The sequence below is a fragment of the Schistocerca gregaria genome, chromosome 2, assembly GCF_023897955.1.
Source record: "Schistocerca gregaria isolate iqSchGreg1 chromosome 2, iqSchGreg1.2, whole genome shotgun sequence".
Classification (NCBI taxonomy): Eukaryota; Metazoa; Arthropoda; class Insecta; order Orthoptera; family Acrididae; genus Schistocerca; species Schistocerca gregaria.
The window spans coordinates 975113751-975123759 of NC_064921.1; the positions used below are offsets into that span (position 1 = coordinate 975113751).

Below are 10009 nucleotides of genomic sequence, written 5' to 3' on the forward strand. Positions count from 1 at the left end.
AAAGGTCTCTTTAATTTTCCTGTAGGCAGTATCTATCTTACCCCTAGTGAGATAAGCCTCTACATGCTTACATGTATCCTCTAGCCACCCTGCTTAGCCATTTTGCACTTCCTGTCGATCTCCTTTTTGAGACGTTTGTATTCCTTTTTGCCTGCTTCATTTACTGCATTTTTATATGTTCTCCTTTCATGAATCAAATTCAATATTTGTTCTGTTACCCAAGGATTTCTACTAGCCCTCATCTTTTTACCTATGTGATCCTCTGCTGCCTTCACTACTTCATCCCTCAAAGCTACCTATTCTTCTTCTACTGTATTTCTTTCTCCCATTCCTGCCATTTGTTCCCTTACGCCCTCCCTGAAACTCTGTACAACCACTGGCTTAGTTTATCCAGATCCCATCTCCTTAAATTCCCACCTTTTTGCAGTTTCTTCAGTTTTAATCTACAGTTCATAACCGACAGATTGTGGTCAGACTCCACATCTGCCCCTGGAAATGTCTTACAATTTAAGACCTTGTTCCTAAATCTCTTTCTTACCATTATATAATCTATGTGAACCCTGTCACTATCTCCAGGCTTCTTCCATATATACAACCTCCTTTTACGATTCTTGAACCAAGTGTTAACTATTATTAAGTTGCGCTGTGTGCAAAATTCTACCAGGCGGCATCCCCTTTTATTTCTTAGACCCAATCCATATTCACATACTACCCTTCCTTCTCTCCCTTTTCCTACTACCGAATTCCAGTCATCCATGACTATTAAATTTTCGTCTCTCTTCACTATCTGAATAATTTCTTTTATTTCGTCATACATTTCTTCAATTTCTTCGTCATCTGCAGAGCTAGTTGGCATATAAACTTGTGATACTGTAGTAGGCATGGGCTTCGTGTCTATCTTGGGCACAATAATGCGTTCACTATGCTGTTTGCAGTGGCCTGGACTCGAACCCGGGTCTTCTTGCCCGGCCGCGGCACAAATTTTAATTGATTTAGTCTGCTTCGATCATATTTGATCATTATCGTGAGATAATAACGAGACGGGAGTCTCAAAGGACACATTTAATTATAAGATCTGAGAAGATCACCATATGGTACAGCAGACGTCCCGCTATGTCCAATACTGGGTAGCTCGCCAATACCGGCGAGCCCTGGCAATAGTGACGATATTAAGGGAAAATGAATTAAAGTTTGTGTTGGGGAGGGAACTCGACCTAGGTAGTTCGTGCAGCTATGTCTGCCATAGTGCCTCGGTGGTGTAGTGGTAGCATATCTGCCTAGTAAGCAAGAAGACCCGGCTTCGAGTCCCGGCCGCGGCACAAATTTTAATTGATTTAGTCTGCTTCGATCATATTTGATCATTATCGTGAAATACAGAGAAATTCGATTACGGATGCTCTGAGAGCGTGCTTATTCCAGATTCGCAGACTGACTCTTCTGTCTAAGAGCTCTGTATCTTTAAAGAAGAGCAGAGACGCCAGCTCCTACTGGGGATTACCTGAGGAGGTGATAAACATCTTGGATGCTTCCCAAACGAGGGAGCTTACGGATGTAATTAACTCCCAAAGTTAATTCCCAAGTTACCGGCACAGAACTTTAGGGACGCCACAGGAACTTAGCTCTAAGGTTGAATTCGAAACGTTTTACGGAGGAGATTCGTCTAGAAGGGCGTTAACCTCGTATTTTGGATATAATATTCCAGTAGATAGTTTGTTTTTATCATCGAAACTTAATGGAAGTAATTATTCGGGAAAAAATCAGTATATACTTTCAGCACCTGAAGCAACCCAACCAATCTACTATTCTTTCATATGACCTCAGATAAATACTGTTATTATTGGGAATTTTTGGACGTTTAACCCATTCTCGCGGGCACAGCTCATTAAATTGGAAAAATAGATTGTGCTAAGCGAAAGTATATGAATTACTTTCGTTTAGCGGATGACTTAATACTGCATAACTTATAGAAAATCTTCAACTATGGAAGAATGTATTAGATTAAGTCTGAATATCAGCTCAAAAATCAGTTGTAGTAAAATCTAAAAGTCAATTATAGCAAGATTAAAGGAAAGTGTAAATAAGGCATGGAAAGGAAAATAGTATACATTTAGTGAGAAGTATTAGAAAAAGTCAGTATTTTATATGGTTAGCGATACTGCAAACAAACAAACGTTTAACAACAGCCTGGCTTCCTTTTGGTGATGTAAATGGTTTCTGAAACTAAGAGTCCGATTAATCAGAAGTTTACGTCCTTCTGTGTTATCAGTTTTAAATGAATACAACGAGGCGTTGATTTTCAGTGACAAAACCATTCAAAAACATGACTACACAGCTTGTCATGAAAAGATACATGCTGAGAATTAACAGAAACCGAAAAACGAAGGTATGAATCAGGGAACCGACCAATGCCAGTTCGTAAATATCCCTCCCCACACAAAATCTTCAGCCTGCGCGAGCTAGCAGTTGAGCAACATTACTACACATAACACGTATCGAAGTCTGAGGCCAGTAATGTGTCTGTTCACATCATATAACTTCGTATGTCGTCTCTCTCTTTGATCAAAGTTCAGTTCAAGAGCACTCATCCCCATATGATGCTTCAAGATTACCATGTGTTTGTGTTATTGAGTTGTTTTCTCCATTCCAGATGTAAACATTTCTGTGCATTAATATCAGTTATCTTAAAACATATACACTCCAGTAACTGTGCACTTTGCGACGAATATTTACTGTCAAAATTTGTAAGTGAAAATGCACTATGTATGCCACTGCTTCTCTGCTTAGTAGGCTACTGGAAGTGTCTGGCTGTGAACAATATGTGGGAGCTGAAAATGGTCATCGTATTGTCTGCAGTGACAATAAATAGGGAACAAGCTAAATCAACTAAAAAGTTGTGCTGTGTATATAATAGAAGAAAATACCACAATACCTATTTGTTGCAGCAAATAATATTTCGTCGATGAGACATAATGTGCATACTAGGAGTCACAGATAGGTACGTCATAAGTGGAAGGCACAATATTTGTCACGACAGGCAAAATAGGTTGGAGATTTGTGTAATAGTAGAAAGTGGATTGGATGTGAACAGTAGTTTGTTGGGACGTAAGAGATAAGAAAAGATTTATTAGAAAGCGGGCTAGACGACGATAGAAAACGCCTGGGAGTAATATGGATGCTTACAAAAGAAGATTGTAATGCTGATAAAACATTACAGGATGCGTTTATACACCAGTAGTTGGCTAATGGTTGATGATGATAGCGCTGATCCCATATAAGTTGTGTTTCGAATACATTCAACTAAAGAAACCTACCAAAGCAACCTAGAAATAGTTACAAGAATGTCAACGTAGTACAGGATGCAAAACGTGCGTTAACATCTCTCACAGCATACATCTGTCGGAACCGAAAGACAGAACTGTACAAATGTCAACCGTCAGTGTGCACAGAAAATTTTTTTATCTTCTTTACAGCCTGGAAAATTTTTGCATAAAGTGTCCCAAAATTTTTCCAAAGTTAATTTTTGAAGATGACGGAACGCAGTACATCAACATTTGTGAGTATGGCGCCCCAAGTAGGAGCTCGTCGGTTATGAAGCAATCAAATTAATTCTGAAACAAACGGTTTCCTCTTCTGTCCCACTTGATCCTGATGTCTGTTATGATACACACTGTGTAAGTTGGCTGTTTAGGTTTTTATATTGGTAACGCAACGTAGCGTTCTGTATGAAAATCACTGGCTGTGCTGTGTGCAGTCTGTGGCTGGTTTGCATTGTTGTTTGCTATTGTAGTGCACGGCAGCTGGACGTTAACAGCGCGTAGCGTTGCGCACTTGGAGGTGAGCCGCCAGCAGTGGTTGTTGTGGGGAGAGAGATGGCGGAGTCTTGAGAGCGGATGATCTGCACGTGTAGAAAGAGTAAATTTATATTATTGGATATCATGAACTGATACATATATATGATGTCTTTTGAACATTATTAAGGTAAATACATTGTGTGTTCTTTATCAAAATCTTTCATTTGCTGACTATGCCTATCAGTAGTTAGTGCCTTCAGTAGTTACAATCTTTTATTTAGCTTTCGGTATTGGCGCTCGCTGTATTTCAGTAGTTTGAGTAACGAAGATTTTTGCGAGGAAAGTGATTCATGGAAGGTATAGGTTATTGTTAGTCAGGGCCGTTCTTCTGTAGGGATTATTAAAAGTCAGATAGCGTTGCGCTAAAAATATTGTGTTTCAGTTGAAGCACAGTTACTTATAATTTTTCAAAGGGGACGTTTCATAACAGATGATCCCAAAAAACTGGTACACCGGCCTAATATCGTGTAGGGCCCCTGCGAGCACTCAGAAGGGCCGCCACACGATGTGGCATAGACTCGACTACCGTCTGAAATAGTTCTGGATGGAATTCACACCATGAATCGTGCCAGGCTGGCCATATATTCGTAAGAGTACCAGGGGGAGGAGATCTCTTCTGAACAGCACATTGCAATGCATCCCACATATGCTCATGTCTGTGAGTGTCGTGGCCAGCGGAATTGTTTAAACTCAGAAGAGACACTCGGTAGTAATTATGGACAAGGGGGGTTCCCCTTGTACTGCTCGAATTGCCCAAGTCCGTCGGAGTGGAGAATGGACATGAATGGATGCAGGTGATCAGACAGAATGCTTACGTACGTCCTACCTGTCGAGTGGTATCAAGACGTATCAGTGGTCCCATTTAATTAAAACTTCACACGCCCCACACCATTACAGAGCCCAAACCAGCACGTACAGTTCCCTATTGACATGTACGGTCTATGGATTCATGAGGTTGTCTCCATAACCGTACACGTCCATCCACTCGATAACTGATGAGCTTGTCCTCCCTCCATTTCCACTGTGAGCTTATACTACCCAAGATCATATTCTGGAACGAAACCCCTATGCTCCTCCCATAGTGATGGATTGCCAGTTGGCAGCAGTTTTTGCAAATATCCATTTTGTTGTCTGTTGCCGAGTTGTAGTCGGCATGTAGAAACAGGTGGGCACATCGCCTGGCCGCGACGGTCTTCTCTTCGCTATGACAAGCAAACATCTCCACAAGGCCACCAACCGACCGAGCACGTATATGATAATAGGTCACCAATAATTCGTTGTAATTCAACAACAAGGCCACCGAGGTTTGACCCAGGATCGATTGAAACGTACCACCCGGTGAGAGTAATCGCATTTTTTGTTATTTTGTTGATGGTCATTACTGGATACGCCATCATCGAGATGAACTTCACGTTTTAACATATAACGAGTCATGGATACAAGCCCATGCTAGGGGATGCATTCGCCTGGGCTCACATGGGAAACGAGGTAACAGTCGAAGGCATCGTGACGGTTGTTGGCTCCGTGAATATTATTGTGGACCACGGTTATCCCTTCATGAGGGATGCCTTCCCCGTGGCGAGGGCAAATTCCAGCAGGGTAATTGCCCATCACAAGACCATAATTGTGGTAGAGCAATTTGAGGAGCATGATAGTGGACTCACGTCGATCCCTTGGCCAACGTACTCATCTGATCTTAATGGAACATGTCAGGGACCCCATCGTACCCCAGATCCGCTCCCATAAACCGTCGGGCGATAATTTTAAGAAACTGTGTCACCTGTGAGCACGCAACTGGTGCCACATACATTTGGAGAGCTACCAATGCGTTATAGAATCCCTAACAAACAGAATCATTGCTGTACTGAGTTCCAAAAGTGAACCAACTCCCTATTAAGCAGGGGGCCGAGATTTTTTGACTCACCAGTGTGCTTAGCCAATCAGTGCCATTATTGGGTGCTCCGACACAGAATTTTGTGCCTGTGTTTGGTACAGATCCTTCGCAGATCTATTCCCTCGCTAAAATAATTTCATGACTTCCACGAAGCAAGCGCCACCTACATACGGTTTTTTCAGCGCACAGAACTCAAAACCTTTTGGAAAAAATAACATAATACCGTAAATACAGAATCTACTAGTTGACAAACTCGGCATAGCCAAGGTCCTAATTTTTCCATTTTTTACTAGAAACGAACAGAAAAATGAACTGTGTTCGTAGAGCAATATTTAAAAATTTCATTTTCTCGAATTCGTGACAACACCTTCGAAATTGTAGCAGTAGACTCGGTGTGAGATGATCGTAGGGAGTTTCTGTACGCTGGATGCAGCTGCTTCGCGTGTCTACAGCGAGATTTTGTAAACGTCTGTATAGTAACGCCTCTTCATATCGCTATAGACGGCTACTGTTTTCGCCTACAGTCGTTTGTGCCTCGCAGCTGAAAGCTGTCGAAAGCGCTGTCAGTTGTCAGGGATTTCCTTAAGGTAGCTGGACTGTAGTAGTGTCTCAGTTGTACAGAATAAATATGTTAAAATTTCATGCATGGTGCTGCACTTTTTCATGCATTTCAACGTTTATGACGTCATATGTCTTGAACAATGTGCCGTGCAATGATATAGTTGTGTAGGTACACTCAGCGCCATACGTGGACACTGTCTGCGAAATATGTAGCGAATAGATTAAGTAGTAAAAAAGTAATATAATTAAACGTCATGCATAATGCGGAAATCTTTCACACTGCGTCAATAACGTCATATCTCATGAGATATTTGTGGCACCGTGGTGCATTTAGCGGCATATGTGGATATTATCTGAAATTTATTGCGAATAGTGTTAGTAATACGGGAGTAATACATTTAATCGTCATGCATGAAGCGGCAGTTTTCCATGCATCTGATTGTTTATGACTTCATGTCTCCTATGATAGGTAGATGGGTCGTTCCCCCACAGCTCTTGTTACCTGACAGTACGGGATATTCATACCAAGTTTGGTTTATATCGGCCCAGTGCTTTAGGACCAGCAAGGAACTTAAACAATTATGTATTTATATACATAGATTTTTATAATACCTATAAATGTAGACAAAGGACAATAAAGGATTGTAGTAAAGTGTTAGCTAAACGTCTCTTCTTTGCATTTGATTCATGGCATCGAAAATATTTGGGTTTCTTCCCTGGAAAACTTACAGTACCACCAAGCAGCTACTTATTAGTGCATATGTCTAGAAGCCACACTGAAGCGCCAAAGAAACTAGTGTACCAATGTGTATTCAAATACAAACAGGTAGAATATGGCACTACCGTCGGCAACACCTATATCAGACGAAAAGTGTTTGGCGCAGTTGTCAGATCGGCTACTGCTGCTACAATGAAAGGTTATCATGGTTCAAGTGAGCCTGAACGTAGTGTTAAAGTCAGCGTAAGAGCGATGGGACACTACATCTCCGAGATAGCGATGACGTGGGAATTTTCCGTACGACAATTTCACTTGTGTACCGTGAATATTAGGAATCCGTAAAACATCAAAACTCTGACATCACTAAGGCTGGATAAAGATGCTGGAAGAATGAGACCAACGACGACTGAAGAGAATCGTTCAACGTGAGAGAAAGCAACCCTTCCGCAGATTTCAATGCTGGGCCATCAACAAGTGTCAACGTGCGAACTATTCAACGAAACATGATCGATATGGGCTTTCGGAGCCGAAGACCCACTCGTGTACCCTTGATGACTGCACGACACAAAGCCTTACGCCCCGCCTGTGCCCGTCAGCGCAGACATTGGTCCATTAACGACTGGGAACATACTGCCTGGTCGGACGGGTCTCGTTTCCCAAGTAAGCCCCGCGAATGCACCTCGTAGCATCGGCCTGTATCCATGACGTGATATATGTTACAAAGTGAAGTTCATCTCGATGATGGCTTATCCTGTAATGATCATCAACAAAGTAAGAAAAAATGCGATTACTGTCACCAGGTGGTACGTTTCAATCGATCCGGGATCCAAACTCGGTTATCTTGTTACTGAATTACAACGAATTACTGATGACTTACTATTATATACAAGCTTGGCCGGTTGGTGGCCGTGTGATGTTTGTTTCTCCTAGCGAACGGAGGACCGCCGCAGCCACGCGATATGCGCACCTGTTTCTACAACTCGGACACAGATTACAAACTGGCAATCCATCACAGTCGGAGAGGCATAGGAGTATTGTTCCAGAATATGACCATGGGTAGGATAAACTCACAGCGGAAATGGAGGGACGACAAGCTCAGCGGGTTAACCAGCACAGTAAGTAGTCAGACATATGTCCCACAACACGGCTGTATTCTTCAATAAACAATGAGACTGATCGATGTACCGATTCCTACACAATACATACATCACATTTTAAGCATTGATGGAATTAGTTTAAAACAAAACAATCATTAACAGAAAACAGGGCCTGTCCGCATCACTAGAAATGTTTTAGCACTACAGTCACCGCTCCTGACCATAGGCTATCGTTGACATGAAGAACACTTGAAATTGCTAATGGGTATTAATACGCGGAAATTATTTCTTTACCCAGTGTAGTATCATGTAAGTAATAAAATCGGAAACTCACGTAACTGGAATCGCTGCAGATAAGTTTAAAAATCGCTGTCCACTATCTACATTCTTGCAGCTTTAGTGTAAAAAATGAAAGGAATTATTTGACATTACTTCAGCTTACAACTATACTCTGAGTGATAGCGAAGCTTATCAGCGTCTGTGTAACAGAGGCATATTCTTCTGTGTCTTTTGATAATTTAATAAATAATTTGGTGAAGTCTATTTACTGTCGACTTCCGTGTTCTTATTGACTTAAATCCTGTTTGGTTGAGTGTTAATTGGTTAATACCAATTATAGAATAGAGATATGAAACGACTTCATACTAAGGGAATACTATTCATACAATTTTGTCAGCAAGGTTATTGCTAATAATATTTAAAGAACCTGCAGTATATTATCAAAGCCCTATTTAGAAATCAAAATTAGCTGTTCACTGGTATTTCAATCAACATTTACACAGTCAACATTCATTTACATTTATGCACATATACCACGCAGTACAACATCATATGTTATACTGTATGACTCATATCGTAATAGATTCTTTACCTGTATTGGCTGCGAAGTCCATAGAGTAGGGGACAGCATTTAGCAGTACGGTGGCTACGAAAGAGGTGAATTACTAATAAAATTGCAACGCAGCTGGTAAATTTAACGTTCGTAAGTCATGGCTTAATGGCTTAATGTGCAGAAAAATGTCTGAATTCCTCCACTAGTGTGCACACTGTGACAGAAACAGTCCCTGTAGCCACACTGACTGGGAGGTGGCAGTAAAATGGGTCTTGCTGCTTCAGATGGTGGGGCAGTTCGGCCTCCTGGTGTCCAAATTGGGGTACCAGTAGCGGAGGTAGTTCAAAAATGGTTCAAATGGCTCTGAGCACTATGGGACGTAACATCTTAGGTCATCAGTCACCTAGAACTTAGAACTACTTAAACCTAACTAACCTAAGGACATCACACAACATCCAGCCATCACGAGGCAGAGAAAATCCCTGACCCCGCCGGGAATCGAACCTGGAACCCGGGCGTGGGAAGCGAGAACGCTACCTCACGACCACGAGATGCGGGCGGAGGTACTTCTTCGCATGTTAGTGGAACTGGTGTTCTTACATATCGGCGTGGCTGCGGCCTGAATTTGAAAGTAACGGCCCCTAACTTCTACAAATTTTAACCTTCCTGTATGTCTTCTGAACTGACGGGTTGGTGTACATGAAAATCATTCCGCCCCCCACCATTCGATGGTCGTCTATAGATGAGGCATAGGTGGTTTTAGTGGCCGAGGAAAATTGCTTTTCATGTGTAAATTAAATGATTAATTTCAATGACTTTTTAATTAACTGATGTATTGGCTCATGCTTCCCATCAGTGAAGTGAACTTACGGCTCCTTAAGCAGTGTGAGTCCGTAATTCGAAACATGATTTTAATTACATTCCTTTTCCTTGTAAGATACATGGATTAGACAGATGTTGTGACTTTTCCAACTGCATCATTGTGTCTTAGAAGTCTTCGGGTTACCCAGCAAAATGAAACATAAAATTCGACCATAAAATTTCCTTGAATATAAT

At 41.5% G+C, this 10009-nt stretch overlaps 1 non-coding gene across 1 annotated transcript; it reads left to right on the forward strand.

Moving 5' to 3' along the window:
* Positions 1-1247: 1247 nt before the first annotated feature.
* Trnat-agu (transfer RNA threonine (anticodon AGU)) lies at positions 1248-1319 on the forward strand. The gene has a single exon. It is a non-coding gene; the product is annotated as a tRNA-Thr (tRNA).
* The last annotated feature ends 8690 nt before the right edge of the window (positions 1320-10009 follow it).